At 42.2% G+C, this 14,964-nt stretch overlaps 1 long non-coding RNA gene across 2 annotated transcripts in view; it reads left to right on the top strand.

The window, feature by feature from the left end:
• Window positions 1-1,204: 1,204 nt before the first annotated feature.
• Window positions 1,205-14,964, top strand: part of LOC137323336 (uncharacterized) — a 379,634-nt gene continuing 365,874 nt past the window's right edge. For both annotated transcript variants that reach the window (XR_010963355.1, XR_010963356.1), the window contains exon 1: window positions 1,205-1,256. This is a non-coding gene — a long non-coding RNA (uncharacterized lncRNA). The remainder of the gene's footprint in view (window positions 1,257-14,964) is intronic.

The following is a 14,964-nucleotide window of genomic DNA, read 5'->3' as shown; positions in this document are numbered from 1 at the left end:
GTGCATTACATATGTGTCATTATTGGCTGTCCCTTCTCTACTCAGTTGACCAGCTCAGCCTACATAAATGCACTTGGGTAAATGCTCAAACATAATCCAAGTAGCTAACTTCACATATGTATTTATCATGCTGCTTCAGGCGTGTGTAAAGGACCCCTTTTTTTTCCCATTCCCATTATGGCAGGTGGCACACATCCGGCCGTACTGGTGGCTTAGTATGCCAGTTAGTGCATGAAAAAAGGAGGTTCCAGGACAAATTTATAGGCCACTAAGTTCTGGAGAGGCAGCTGTCCTTGTATGTGTGCAGGTGCCTGATACAGTGGCAGTGTTTGTATGAATTGTTCCTGATATGGTGTTGCACATAGGGCTCTGCAGTAAGACACTGGAGGCCTATCACAACCAAGAGCACTGTTCATCTATACGTGTCACATAACAATTAATATTGACCAGAAAGCAATCACTAATCCACCTGGGATGCCTAAAAAATTGGCCCCACAAATTTAGCAGTGGAACCAACTCCTGCACAGGCAGTCCCCCTGCTAAAATGGTATGTTTTACATCTGTTTTAAGCCCAGGAGCAACCCATACCAATTTCTACCCCGATTTTTTGCCATGGTAGATTGGGGGAGGGATTTGCCTGTCACAAATATTGCTGAATTTCTTCCATAATGATTGACACCTTAGTGCTGTTGAAATGGACTTTGCTTGACAGTTTTTTAGCGCGGGCGATAAGGTTTCCTACCAGCGCATCTGGATTGATGATTTCTTGTAGGGTTCAGGAGACTCATTTCCTGCTTGTTAAATGCAAAATATTGATAATTGCAGCTCTATATTTCCTAATTTCATGAACAGAGGACATCGCAGAGCTGCTCAGAGTAATCTGCAGCATTATCACATGTTGGCATAAAATTTGCCTTGCACGCTCAATTCCTCATGTCAGAGGCCACAACGGTTGACCAGAGAAATGTCCTTAACTGGCAATAACAATAGAAATTTGAGGCAGATACAGTCCCACAAACAATACTGATTAATAGTGTGTTGAGTTCCTATTTAAAATTTCTAGTGCAATGATTAATTGTTACTCTAAGTCCTGCAAAATGCATTAACAGGTCTTATCAGTTCCAGTATGCAACCTCACCACTAAACATTAATAGGTCTTATCAGTTCCGGTCTGCAGTTGCACCTTTTCACTTCCTTCCCTGATCGGCTGAATGGGAATTGAATGAGGATTGCAGCCCTATTAAGAATGCATTGTGGTAAGATTGCAATGTTAAAAGTATATTTATAGTCTTGTAATATTTATAGTCCCAATAATCATGAAGCTAGAGACTAAAACTATCTTATAATAAATTATTAAAATATACTCTTCTCAGTGCATTAACTGAGGTAGTTTCAAAACCTAAGGAGCATTAGAAAAGTAGCCCCAGTCTCCCAGCTGAATAAGTTACACAAATGAGAGCTCATTGGATAATAATCACTTATTTAGCAGCCTGCGCTCCATGAGTGGGATAAATTCTAATATTTACTCCATGATTCATTTCATTGCTAATGAAAGATTTACTGGGCATCTGAAGTTTGTTTTTTTCCCTCCAGTGTGCCTCTAGAGTTGATACATGTTATCTTTATGCACCCAACATATTATTTATCTGTCTCTGGGTAACAAGTATTTCAAATGCTGACTGTAATCATACACATACAGTAAATTTAAAAGAGGGAAATCAGTTCTGTGTAAATATTTGTCATGTCGTTGGCTATTCTTATGCAGAAGTCATTAGAATTTTGTAAGTGTTCAGTGCACAGAGCCTTTAAAAGCCACTGAAAATTATTTAGTGAGACTACAAGGGCTATTCTGTGTCAGCAATTGAAATATAACTTTCAGTATCTCCTTTTAAACAATTGTATATTTTGCTGATTGGAAAAGGTAGTGTCAGAAACAAGATTTTTAAATCATACAAGTAGATGCTGGGTGAAATCCTTCTGTTTATAACAATGTTTTAGGACATTTAACATACCTCATAAAATGGTAGTTTTATCATTAAAACTACTTTTGGCATTGTTACCAATAAGTTGAATTTCACAATGTAAATTAATCAAACACAGTGTATTAGTGCAGAAATAGTAATTCATATATTAAATCTACTATTAAGGAATGGGGCTGTGTAAAAATAAGTCAATCATTGATTTTACACTTCACATATTAGCATCTGTTACAAACCAGTATCTCTGTTATAAGGGACAGTGGAAGAGGGTAAATAATGGCTGCAAATAGAGATTTTTTAGCCATATCACCAGAGTACAGCAATGTTTCCTGTTTGTGGATCCTTTTTGTGGCAACTGTTAGCCTGCAGCAATGCAGGAGATCTGACATTGTCCTTTTACAAGCAAAGCACCAATTAGTAACTGAATAACAATATATCTGTTCATTTCTGCTCAGTAAAATATGTTCTCACTGCCATATGCCATCAAATATACATTGATGTAGTATCAGCTTTTGTGGTTGCAGCTGCTTTGTCAATGACCACTTTAAAAGAAAGGCTACTGTTCATGTAATGCCTTATCACGTCTCTTCAAAATGTTTCACTGCCATTTGTCATCAACCATTCATGGATCCAGAATTCCTTTCTGTGATTGTAACTGCTTTGCCCATAACTGTTTTAAAAACAAGACTCGTGTTTCTGTAACGCCTCGTCTCCTCTCTCAGAAATGCCTCACTGTCACACGTCATCAATTGTGCGTGGATCTAGAATCATCATTTCACCTGCTTTGCTCACAACGGCTTTTAAAGGAAAGACTTTCATTTATGTAATGGCTTACCATTTTCCTCAGAAACATCTCAAAAAGCTTCATATTTGAAGGGTGACTCTGTGACCTGGTGCTCCCAGTGGGAAGCGGATCTTGCATGGAAAACTTCATGGGTGTGCAGCCGTGATTTATTTGTCCATTAACGCTAATGAACAGAAAACCATGGGCTATGCACCTACAATTTCCATAGATGTACTTTCTGTGAGCACCAGATTGCAGAATCACTGCTATAATGAACTATTTTGAAATGCAGTGACTATCATTAGATAGGCAAACTGGTCAATTGCTATACTGGTATATGTAAAGGTCAGTACCACCAAGAACTTGTATGCTAATATATTTAACCAGACATTTCAGGTGATCATGTCCAAATGCATTCAAGAGAGAGCAGATGCATTGTTAACAAGCACTTATTAATATTTACATTTCCGTAAAACAAAGCAAAAGCTTGTGGTCACTTGCACGCTGGATACAACAGCAACTTACATTTACATAGCGCCTTTAATGTAGTAAAACATCCCAAGGTACTTCACAGGAGCGCTAGCAAACAAAATTTGACACCGAGCCACATAGGGAGATATGAGGACAGGTCTCAGAGGTAGGTTTTAAGCTTGGTCACAGAGGTACGTTTTAAGGAGTGTCTTAAAGGATGAGAGAGATGTGGAGAGGCAGAGAAGGTTTAGGGTGGGAATTCCAGAGCTTAAGACCTAGGCAGATGAAGGCGCAGCTGCTAATAGTGGAACGATGAAAATCGGGGCTGCTCAAGAGGCCAGAATTGGAGGGTTGTAGGGCTGGAGTAGGTTACAGAGATAGGGAGGGACGAAGCCATGGAGAGATTTGGAAACAAGGATGAGAATTTTAAAATCGAGTTGTTCCCGGACCAGGAGTTAATGTAGGTCAGTGAGCACAGGGGTGATGGGTGAACGGGACTTGATGCGAGTTAGGATACAGGCAGCAGAGTTTTGGATGAGCTCAAGTTTATGGAGGGTGGAAGATGAGAAGACGGCCAGGAGAGCATTGGAATAGTCAAGTATAGAGGTAACAAAGGCATGGATGAAGGTTTCAGCAGCGGATGAGTTGAGGCAGGGGCGGAGACGGGCAATGTTATGGAGGTGAAAGTATCTATGGTTGTTGTCTATATGGACCAGAAGGCATTTCATAAGGTTCCGCACAAGAGATTATTAGCAAAAATTAGAGCACACAGCATTGGAGGTAACCTTGTGACATGTGTCGGTAATTGGTTGGGAGGAAGGAGACATAGAGGAGGGATAAAGAGTTTGTTCTCTGATTGGTGGGATGTGACAAGTGGTGTTCCCCAGAGATCTGTACTGGGCTTTTGACCATATATATTAATGACTTTGATGAAGGAATATAGAGTTACGTATCCAAGTTTGCAGACAACACTAAGTTAGGAGGCACAGTAAGTTGTGTGGGTGGGAGCAGCAAGTTGTAAAGAGACATAGACAGACTAAGTGAAGATGCAAAATTATGGCAGATGGAGTTCAATGTGGGAAGTGGGAAGTTATCCACTTTGGATCTGGGGAAGACAGATCAGAATATTTTGTTACTGTTGAGAGACTAGGAGCTCTTGCGGAGCAACAGGATTTTGGTGTCCTTGTGCACAAATCATTAAAAGGTAGTGCACAGCTACAAAAAGCAACCATAAAGCCTAATGGAATGTTGTCCTTTATCTGAAGGGTGTTAGAAAACTGAGGAAGTGCTGCTTCTGTTTAACCAAACTTTGGTCAGGCCCCAACTGGAGAAGTACATTCAGTTTTGGGCACCGAACCTCAGGAAAGATATATTGACCTTTGAAGGGGTACAGTGCAGATTCACCAGAATGATACCAGGGCTTAAAGAGTTAAATTATGAGGCTAGGTTACAATCGGCTCAGTATGGTTTCTTCTGGTGTGCGTTGTACATCATTTAACTGATGAGGCTGTTGAAAGGTGTTACCTGGAGGCTGGTTATACAGACATGTGCTAATTTATCCAAGGTTTGGTTCCAACCTTGACTGGATTGCTGAGAGGCAAGCAGTCATTGCCGAAATCCTGCACCTTCGACTAGTGGAAACATCGTTCAATGGGGTATTATGCAAGCCCACACTTTTCCCAGGGGTTGGTAGCAATGTGCTCACACAATTGATCATGAGTTGTGCTGCTCACCACACTATTCTGGAGAAGTTCCTGATTTTGTTGGGAGATTGAAACTGAGTTAATCTTGTGTGGCAGATTTGAATATTCATTACCTGACCCGGTCAGATCAGAATTAGCTCAGAGTTGATGATTGACTAACCAGCCTGGATCATTAATGAGACTTGGTGGGTGGGGGGGTCTTGGAATTTTCCGACTTGGCTCCAGATAAACCTGCAAGCAAATGCCACAAATGGGTAGAGTGGTCTTGGCTGGGCAACTGCATTGTAATCTGCAGCAGTGCTCTGTGCTGGTAAACTGCCCAGTTTTAGCTAATTAAACTCCAGCAGTACCACTACACGCACCTCGGGATCTCTTAAACTTTGGCTCTTGCCAACCTGCCTCTAAGTTTAGCAAGCTTCAGTGAGTGGGCTGTGTCCACGGGAAGAGACTGTATGTTCCTTACTAGGCAAAAAAAAAACTCTATTTAATCAGGAATGTCACTGAAGTAGCATGGGTTTCTCAGAAGTTTCATTTGGGGACTTTTAATCATGTTTAAAGGGCTCATCCACTTACTTACAAGTTAGATGCTGGTTTTTCATTTGAGAGTGCTGCTTCACTTCTGGGTATTTTTTGGCCTGTCTTATGACTCTGAAAACTTAATTCTGACTGCTCAGAAGAAGATTTTGCTGGTGCTGCGCTGTCTTTGGTTGCCTTCACCATAGTTGTACTGCAGTCATGGGAGGTTTGGCATGGAGTGTGGCAGCTGTCAAAGCTGTCATAAGAGGTTCCATCAAGGTGGATGCCACTGTCATGTTCATGGAGCTGACCGCTCCGTCCATGTAAGAGAGCGGTCTCCATGATCTGCGCGAAGCCTTGGCATAAGTTGGAGCTGGACTCCTCCATGCTCTGCGACATTGGGTTCAAGCTCTCAGGCAGGCTCAGTGCACCTAGTATTTCCTGGTATACGCCCATCAGCCTTCTTCGATAGCCTGGGCCCTCGAAGTCAGACTCTGAGTCTTGTGCAGCAAAGCTAGTATGTGATCTCGCCCTCCGGCAAGCTGGCACCTGTGGCGTCCTATCCCCCTGCCCTAGTTCATGCGCACTTGCATCCGGTAATTCACTACATGAAGACCCACCTTCTAGCCCAGCCTCTAAACCCTGCACAACGTCTCCTGCAGCGTTGTTAATTGCCATTACTCTCCCCCTGCCTGTGATGGCCAGCACGCTTTCTTTAATGGAGAGATGGTGTGCAGGTGGGCTCGGCCTTGCAGCCTCCCGTCTGGAGTTGTCCTACAAGAAAGAAGTGCTAGTGACATCCTTGTGAGGTGTTTAGAGAATGTGCCTGTCATGGTAGAATAGCTCCTCTGCAGTGTGTCAGATGTGAAGTTTGCCTGAGGCAGTTTCAATCACGGCTTTCAAAAGGGAATTGGATAAGTACTTAAAGGAAAAAAAATTGCAAGGCTACAGGAATAGGATGCAGGATGGGGCTAGCTGGATTGTTCTTGCAGAGAGCCAGCACAGACTCGATGGGCCAAATTGCCTCCTTCTGTGCTGTATCCATTCTATGATTCTATGATTCTACTCTCTCCATGTATTAGTGGCCACTTCCAGTGACTCCATGTTAAGTGTGACTCCCTTGGCAATCAACTTTAAATTGCTTCCTTATCTCTTGCTTGTTGCCTACTTCAGAGATTGGTGATTAGCAGTCCCTTTCCAGGCCACTTTACAATCTTTGAGCATTGAGTAGATTAGTGATGGTTCCTAAATTTGAAGCCTTCTCAGTACTTCCTTAACAATGATGTGCATCTCCTCTCCATAATGCTTGGCTTTCCACTTCCCTTTGCTAAAAGTGTCATTTTCTGCAGAATTAAGCTGACAATATTACCAGGCACTAATTTATAGGGATCAAGGATCTAATTTCCATCTTGTTAAGCCGCTTAAAATGTTGACAACATGAAACCACCAACAGTAAATTAACAGAAAAGTTCAATGTCACATATTAACTCGTAGACAGTAAGCATGGGTAGTTACCCTACATTTAGTAACCAATCAACCTTAACAGCTGAAGACAGCACCAGCCACCATTTTATATATGTATATATGCAAAAAAGAAATCAAATAACCCACTATTTTCATAGAAAAGTAGTTAATCTCCTTCCCAGCCCACAGTGGCTTGTTGAAAAACTGTTAATACAACACCAGGCCTCCAAGCTAGCAGCTATGAATTTATGTTTGGATAATATATTTCTACAGGATGACTGAGACTTTCAGAGCAATGTATCTTTCTCTGTGGCATCAATAAGACTGCTCTTTGTTGCATCATCATCAGTTCCTCTTTGTTTACAGTCAGTCATGACAGAAACTGTGTTTCTGCGTGTGAAAAGCGACACTGCAAGGAGAGACCTTGTCAATTTTTCTGTTGTTTTGTAGCAAGGTTTTGCAAAAAAAATTGTAGTTAAATTGAGAGACGTTTTACACTTTTAGAAAAGTATCTAATTTAATATTCTGCACAGGATGCTGAAAGGATTTCTCCATAAACGACTCTAATTCTTAGTAAATCTAGGGTCAGGGATGTTTTTCCGTTGCTATTTAATGGCAGAGGCAGGTGATCAAGCTGGCAGGAAACAGGGAGATACGGTGAAGCTGCTAGGTTTTTCTTCTTTTCTGCGTTATTCCCCATTCTCTACCAAAGAGTTGCTGTTGCTAGTTAAGGGCTCGTTATGAGCTTTCAGTGAAAGATGCAGTTTTCCACTGGGAGAATTAAGAAACTGGGTAGGGATTGGCTTGCCCACTTAGCTGGAGTTAATTCAGCCATGGAGCATCAAAAACTCTTTTGGCAGAGTGCGTGTTCAATGTGGGCTTTACTGCAATTTTGACTTGAACTGTTTCACCTGCTGCCATTGGTGGGAGAGGGCTGCCCCGGCTCAATCAGCAACTAAGCTCCCAACCCCACCCAATACCACTGTCTATCACCCAATAAACTCTGCACTCACTGGTAATTAATCTGGTAATTTGAGCAGCTCAAATTACCAGATTAAAAGAATGAGCCATAAAAGTTTACAAAGTCCTGATGCACTGCCAAGCTGTTTGTTTCATTTTCCTTGTACAAAGCCAAAAACTCTCAAGGTTCAGCTATTCAAATAAATCATTAAACGTACAATGAAGGACGTAACTAACCAAGAGATTGATTCAAGAATCATTTTCAACACAATCTATACAAGACAATGCTTAGAATTTTTAAAACTGGAATTCCAGTTTAATGTTTGTTTCCGCTTTCAAAACTCGAAGGATACTTATGCACAGAAATATAAATGCGTTGCTTCTAATGTCTCTAAATCTATAAATCAGTTGTTGAAAACCTAGAAATGGCTGTGTCAGTGAAATGAGATGTGTAAATCCGCGAGTCCGCTTAATTTCCTGCAGATTCCCACTCTGGATTGATGTCCTTTGCTTGTCTAATTAAATGGCTGTTAAATCACTTGAGAGACACAAAATTAGCATTATTGCAGGTGGATCCTGAAAGGCCCGATTTCTGTTGGTAAGGCTAATGATACCCTATGGAACACACTCACCCAACAGGAAACTGAAACCATTTACATTTTTATTTGTTGCTGTTAAACTTCACAAAAACCGGTAAGATTAACATCCCATTTTCTAAGTGATAAACGTCCCGCCTAGTGTGTCCTCCACCAAACTATTTTTTTTGGCTTATGATATCTATCGAGGATTTTTGGATAGTCGTCTCCAGAAACTCAGAAACAATTTTGGGCCGGAAATTAACGGACATCGCCCGCTGAGCTTAAGTAACTAACCCACTCTCAAACTTTTTGCGTGTTTCTGGGCGCCATCTTGCTTTAATTGGGAACTGCAAGAAGTGCAGCATCTTTCCCGGGATTCTCTGAGCTGTGACCCCTCCACCAATCAGCTAGAAGCAAGCCACGCTGTGAGAACCAGGAAGTGATTGCTCATTCACAAACCGCGCAGAGTAAGAACCAGGAAGTGTCAGATAAGATTAGTAAATGTACTATAAAATCAGACAGAGAAAGTGAAATAAAGAGAGGGTAAGATTTAAAAACTGAGATAAAAGAGACAGAAAGAAAAAGTAAAAAAAAATTAAAATTTTTTAATTAAACATTTTTCTTAAATGTCCAAAAACTATTAAAATCAGGAGAAATGAGAATCCACATTTTTAAAAGTTAATTTTCAGCACCAGAGAGGCTGTTGGGAACCATTACTACTTACCACACTGTTAAAAGTTAGTTTAGACCTGATGTAACTCAATATACCTGTTATGTGGTGAGATTAGTTAGTTTCCAGCTGGGCAGGAGAGCACGTTTGCACTGGTCCATTGATTCCAGCCGGCAATATCTCTTTTTAACAGGAAGTTATCAGATCAGCAGGGAATCAGGAAGGGCAAGTTCCAGATTTCTGCTTTTGACTGCACATACATGCTTGCTGGACTTGCTCTTCCATTGGCCCTGAAGTAACAGTGAGCACTGTTAGCCTCATCGTTATTTCTTGAGTGATTTCTGGGCCAATAAGCTTAAAAGACACTGTTTTTGGACACAAGTCAAAGATAGGCAAATAGAACAAAGATTAGACTTCAAATTGGCAACTGCCCTTATGTGGAATCAATATCATTAAGAACACTCTGAGAATGACTAAGCAGTGCCCTAAGGACTTTAATTAAGCATCTGCTTGCCTACCATTTGTTTAATTTTTGAAAAGTATTCTAACTCGAAACACCTTCAGGGGAGCATCACACCTACCCAGCTTTTCAGGCCAGTAAATGGGAAGGTAGTTGACCTGATTAATTCAGGGTATCTTTCTGTGTTTTGCAGTATGGTGAGCTCCTGAATCATACTACTGAATGCTGGGAACCCTGTAAGACAGTGGGCTCTCTCAGTCACATTACTGAATTCTGGGAAAACTGGAAGCGTTAACACTGAAATTCTGGGAAAGCCAGCTCCCTTGAGAAAACTGGAGGCATAAGATTCTCACATTCACCAGACTGCAGTAAGATGATTAATAACACTGTCGCTTTAAGTCAGTGGTGTCCGCTGGCACCCCACCCCCCCCCACCCACCCCCACCCCAGGTCTTGGAAGGTACCCTCCCCCCACCCCACCCCATCCTTTCCAAATTCACTTCTTTCTCAATTAAATGATGTGAATAAAACAAAACAAAATTTGCCCCGTAAGAGCTCGTAGAAGACTTGCTCTTCCTTTTGCCCCCTTGTGGGCATCCCTACTTTAAGTATCATGCAGCTGTCCGACAATTAACCTGAGGAGCTGATAGATGATGTACATTTTGTTTGAGAGTTGGTAAAGCAACCAGCAGTCAAAGCAGTTAGAAAAACATTGAAGCTGAGTTTATGACTCTCACTGTAGCTTAAGTGCTATAAAGTTAAAAGGATATAAACGACAACCAGATGGTCCAGCCTTATCAAACCATGTGAAAATTGACCATCTATAATTTCTGATTTATGTCTATCAGAATTGATTGATACATTGGAGGGGACTCACATGATCCAGTTAATCTTTCTTAGTTGGATGTCGATGTTTGAACTCAAAGAAGAGGTTTACCAGTGAGACTTGAGATGTTAAGCCATGCCTTGTCCCTTCTTGGCAGCCAGACAAGTCAAAAGCAATCAGATATCAGTCGTACGGCAACAGGCAGAAAAAATGACAACTAAAACAGCCAAGTCGAACAGGCAGTCAAAGGGGTACAGTCAGATAAGCTGCAGTACAGTCAATTCGGGCTAGAAAGATAAAACATAAAGAGGTTGAATGCCCAGAGGATTCCACTAAATCCAGTGTGAGATTGGCGTAACCCTCAGGGAAACAGCATAAATGGTCATTTCCATCATTTCCCCGGGGTTCTGATGGATTTATGATGGGAAACTGCTAGAAACCCCGTGGAATTTCAGCCCCAGAGTCTTAAGACCAAGAGCCGTTCAACCAAAAGAAGTATATCTTGTAAAGTATATAATCTCATCCTTCGGAGCACGGTGTGAAGCTTCCATGCAGTCCAGCAGTACAGGAAAACTGATACTTGTTAGCTAAGCCAGAGCAAGAAGTATGCAAACAAAGAAAGAGAAACATGGCTCTCGATGGTGACACACCACGAGCCTCCAGAAGGAAATCAACTGATGGGACCACAAATTCCATCTATTGAAGGACTGAGCAATAAATGTACATCTAATCCATTTAGCTACACAGCAAGCTTGGATCTTGAACCAGTTGCTATAATTTAACTCTGGTGGAGATACAATGATACATTTAAATTACAGTTGTGCCTGTAACTTTTAAGCTCTGTTGATGCTGACTATAAACAGAATGGCTGCTGTAGACTTAACGCTGAACTAAATACGTGCTATAAAATCAATGGTTTACCTTATGGAGAATGTTAGTCATGTTAACTATTCTGATTACTTATTGAATGGCGGATCAGGCTCGAGGGGCCATATGGCCTACTCCTGCTCCTATTTCTTATGTTCTTATTAAATTAGGAATAGTTCTGTCTGTGTCATCTTTGATGACTCTGGGCAAAAGGGAGTTAGCTTATTTCATTTGGATTGTACTGTAGTTCTATATTAATTGACTTGGGGCATAACTATTAAATTATTCTGGACTGGGCATGTAAGATGATTCAGAGATGAGCTAATTTGGCATCTTACAAACCTTAGAAAACCTTAGACGAGTATGGCATAAATCCATTCCAGTCTGTATCTACGAGGGAGGGGAAATGCCAAGATTGGTCAGATACCTCTGATGTATTTAGACTGAATATCAGACATTCCGCGAACATATTCTGTATGCACTGAATGTATTCTACCATCAACATTCATTACTTACAGTTAGCTCTAGATTCTGCATTATTCATTGAATCTGAAGCAACAATCCTATTCAACTAATGGTCTGTAATGCAGATTTCACTGTGTCTAATTTTCCCTCAGCTGGAGATGAGCCGCATTCTGACAAGGATCTTTCCAACACCACTGCAACCCATACCCCCCAGAGAAAGCTTGGCAGTTATTGTCTATGAACTCATCTTGCCCAGTATTGATGGAAAGGCAATTAAAATTCAGTCCATTTGCATCACCATCAAAGGCTATCATAGTGCTTACCACCAGCCAAATGAATTCCTACTCTCCAGATTTCCTCCGTTAGCACCTGCGCCAATAGTGAAAATGGATCCATTCGAGGAGCAGAAAGTACAGTGAGATAGTGGATAGCACCTGTGCTCTGTGCCAAATGCCTGTCAACTCCTATTTTAGATTTGTGTGCAAATTGGCTGCCGTGTTTCCCGACATTACAACAATGATTACACTTCAAAAGTATTTCATTGGCTGTAAAGTGCATTGAGACGTCTTGAGGTCAGAAAGGCACTATATAAATATAAGTTGTCTGTCTGTCTTTCATCACAGTGACTTCCTGACTCAATGTAGACAACTTCAAATCTTTGAGGAATAGGTTTACCTCACAGCCTTTATAGGGCAAAAATCATGATACCTGTTATCTGGGATCCTGATTTGTCTTCCAAGGAGACAATCTATTCATCCATTTTACTCATTCATTTGCTCCATTTGAACTGTATGTACACAGATTGCGTTCCAAGGTTACAGGATAATAACTTGGAGAAGTCTATGAAAATGTCTAGGCATTTTTTTCATTTGTTCATGGGATGTGGGCGTCGCTGGCGAGGCCAGCATTTATTGCCCATCCTTAATTGCCCTTGAGAAGATGGTGGTGAGCCGCCTTCTTGAACAGCTGCAGTCCATATGGTGAAGGTTCTCCCACAGTGCTGTTAGGAAGGGAGTTCCAGGATTTTGACCCAGTGATGATGAAGGAACAGCGATATATTGTGTGTGACTTGGAGGGGAACGTGCAGGTGGTGTTGTTCCTATGTGCCTGCTGTTCTTGTCCTTCCAGGTGGTAGAGGTCGAGGGTTTGGGAGGTGCTATCGAAGAAGCCTTGGTGAGTTGCTGCAGTGCATCCTGTGGATGGTACATACTGCAGCCATGGTGCGTCGGTGGTGAAGGGAGTGATGTTTAGGGTGGAGGATGGGGTGCCAATCAAGCAGGCTGCTTTGTCCTGGATGGTGTCGAGCTTCTTGAGTGTTGTTGGAGCTGCACTCATCCAGGCAAGTGGAGAGTATCCCATCACACTCCTGACTTGTGCCTTATAGATGGTGGAAAGGCTTTGGGGAGTCAGGAGGTGAGTCACTCACTGCAGAATACCCAGCCTCTGACCTGCTCTTTTGGCCACAGTATTTATATGGCTGATCCAGTTAAGTTTCTGGTCAATGGTGACCCCCAGGATGTTGATGGTGGGGGATTCAGCGATGGTAATGCCATTGAATGTCAAGGGGAGGTGGTTAGACTCTCTCTTGTTGGAGATGGTCATTGTCTGGCACTTGTCTGGCGCGAATGTTACTTGCCACTTATGAGCCCAAGCCTGGATGTTGTCCAGGTCTTGCTGCATGCGGGCATGGACTGCTTCCTTATCTGAGGGGTTGCGAATGGAACTGAACACTGTGCAATCATCAGCGATCATCCCCATTTCTGACCTTATGATGGAAGGAAGGTCATTGATGTAGCAGCTGAAGATGGTTGGGCCTAGGACACTGCCCTGAGGAACTCCTGCAGCAATGTCCTGGGGCTGAGATGATTGGCCTCCAACAACCACTACCATCTTCCTTTGTGCTAGGTATGACTCCCGCCACTGGAGAGTTTTCCCCCTGATTCCCATTGACTTCAATTTTACTTGGGCTCTTTGGTGCCACACTCGGTCAAATGCTGTCTTGATGTCAAGGTCAGTCACTCTCACCTTACCTCTGGAATTCAGCTCTTTTGTCCATGTTTGGACCAAGGCTGTAAAGCGGTCTGGAGCTGAGTGGTCCTGGTGGAACCCAAACTGAGCATCGGTGAGCAGGTTATTGGTGAGTAAGTGCCACTTGATAGCACTGTCGACGAAACCTTCCATCACTTTGCTGATGATTGAGAGTAGACTGATGGGGCGGTAATTGGCCGGATTGGATTTGTTCTGCTTTTTGTGGACAGGACATACCTGGGCAATTTTCCACATTGTCGGGTAGATGCCAGTGTTGTAGCTGTACTGGAACAGCTTGGCTAGAGGCGAGGCTAGTTCTGGAGCACAAGTCTTCAGCACTACAGCCGGGATGTTGTCGGAGTCCATAGCCTTTGCTGTATCCAGTGCACTCTGCCGTTTTTAGATGTCACATGGAGTGAATCAAATTGGCTGAAGACTGGCTTCTGTGATGGGGATTTTACACCAGAGCTGTTACAACAGAGCTTCTTTCCTTGCTAAGGAGAGCTTTATATTTGGATGATCCTCTGGTTGAAAAATCCTGAAGATGACTAGTAATAGCAATAGATAATTATGTGATTGCAACCTGAAATATTTTAAAGAAAAAGGTTTCCAACTAATTTTCCTGGTGTCAAATCATTACCTATGTTTGCTAAATCTCACCTTCACTACACCTGGAGGGCCAGAATCCATTTGTTGTCCTAATGAAGCAGCCTCTGCCCAAAGCTGCCACCTAAACAGTAACATGGCAGTTACATAATTCAGCCAATCAGAATATTAAAAAATATATAATACTTTTACATACAAACTCTAACCATTACAGAACAGGAGTTCTGAACAGTCTGAGGCTTTAGACTTGTTATGGGCTAAGGAAGAAATTGCCTTTTGGGGCTCCGAAGATATGTGAAGCCATTTCACCCATTCTCTAACGATAGCACAGAATTTGCTAGAGCCGGGCATCTTCTGACGAGCACCATGAGTTGGATCTTTTCCTCATCCTTCAGCTCCAATTAATTGTGCGCCGCAAATTGCTGGGAATGCGAATTGCTAATGGTGCAGCGAGGTCAATGGGGCATCTGGCACCTTGGTGAACGAAAGGACGAATACTCTATCTCCTTAACCAATTAAATTTAACGATAGAGAAAGAAACAGAGCGATCGACGGAGCAGGAAATAAGGTGAATTAGAATCAAAGCAG

Source organism: Heptranchias perlo, chromosome 7, assembly GCF_035084215.1.
Source record: "Heptranchias perlo isolate sHepPer1 chromosome 7, sHepPer1.hap1, whole genome shotgun sequence".
Classification (NCBI taxonomy): domain Eukaryota; kingdom Metazoa; phylum Chordata; class Chondrichthyes; order Hexanchiformes; family Hexanchidae; genus Heptranchias; species Heptranchias perlo.
The sequence above is the reverse complement of the archived record's forward strand: the minus strand, read 5'-3'. Positions and strand labels throughout refer to the sequence as shown.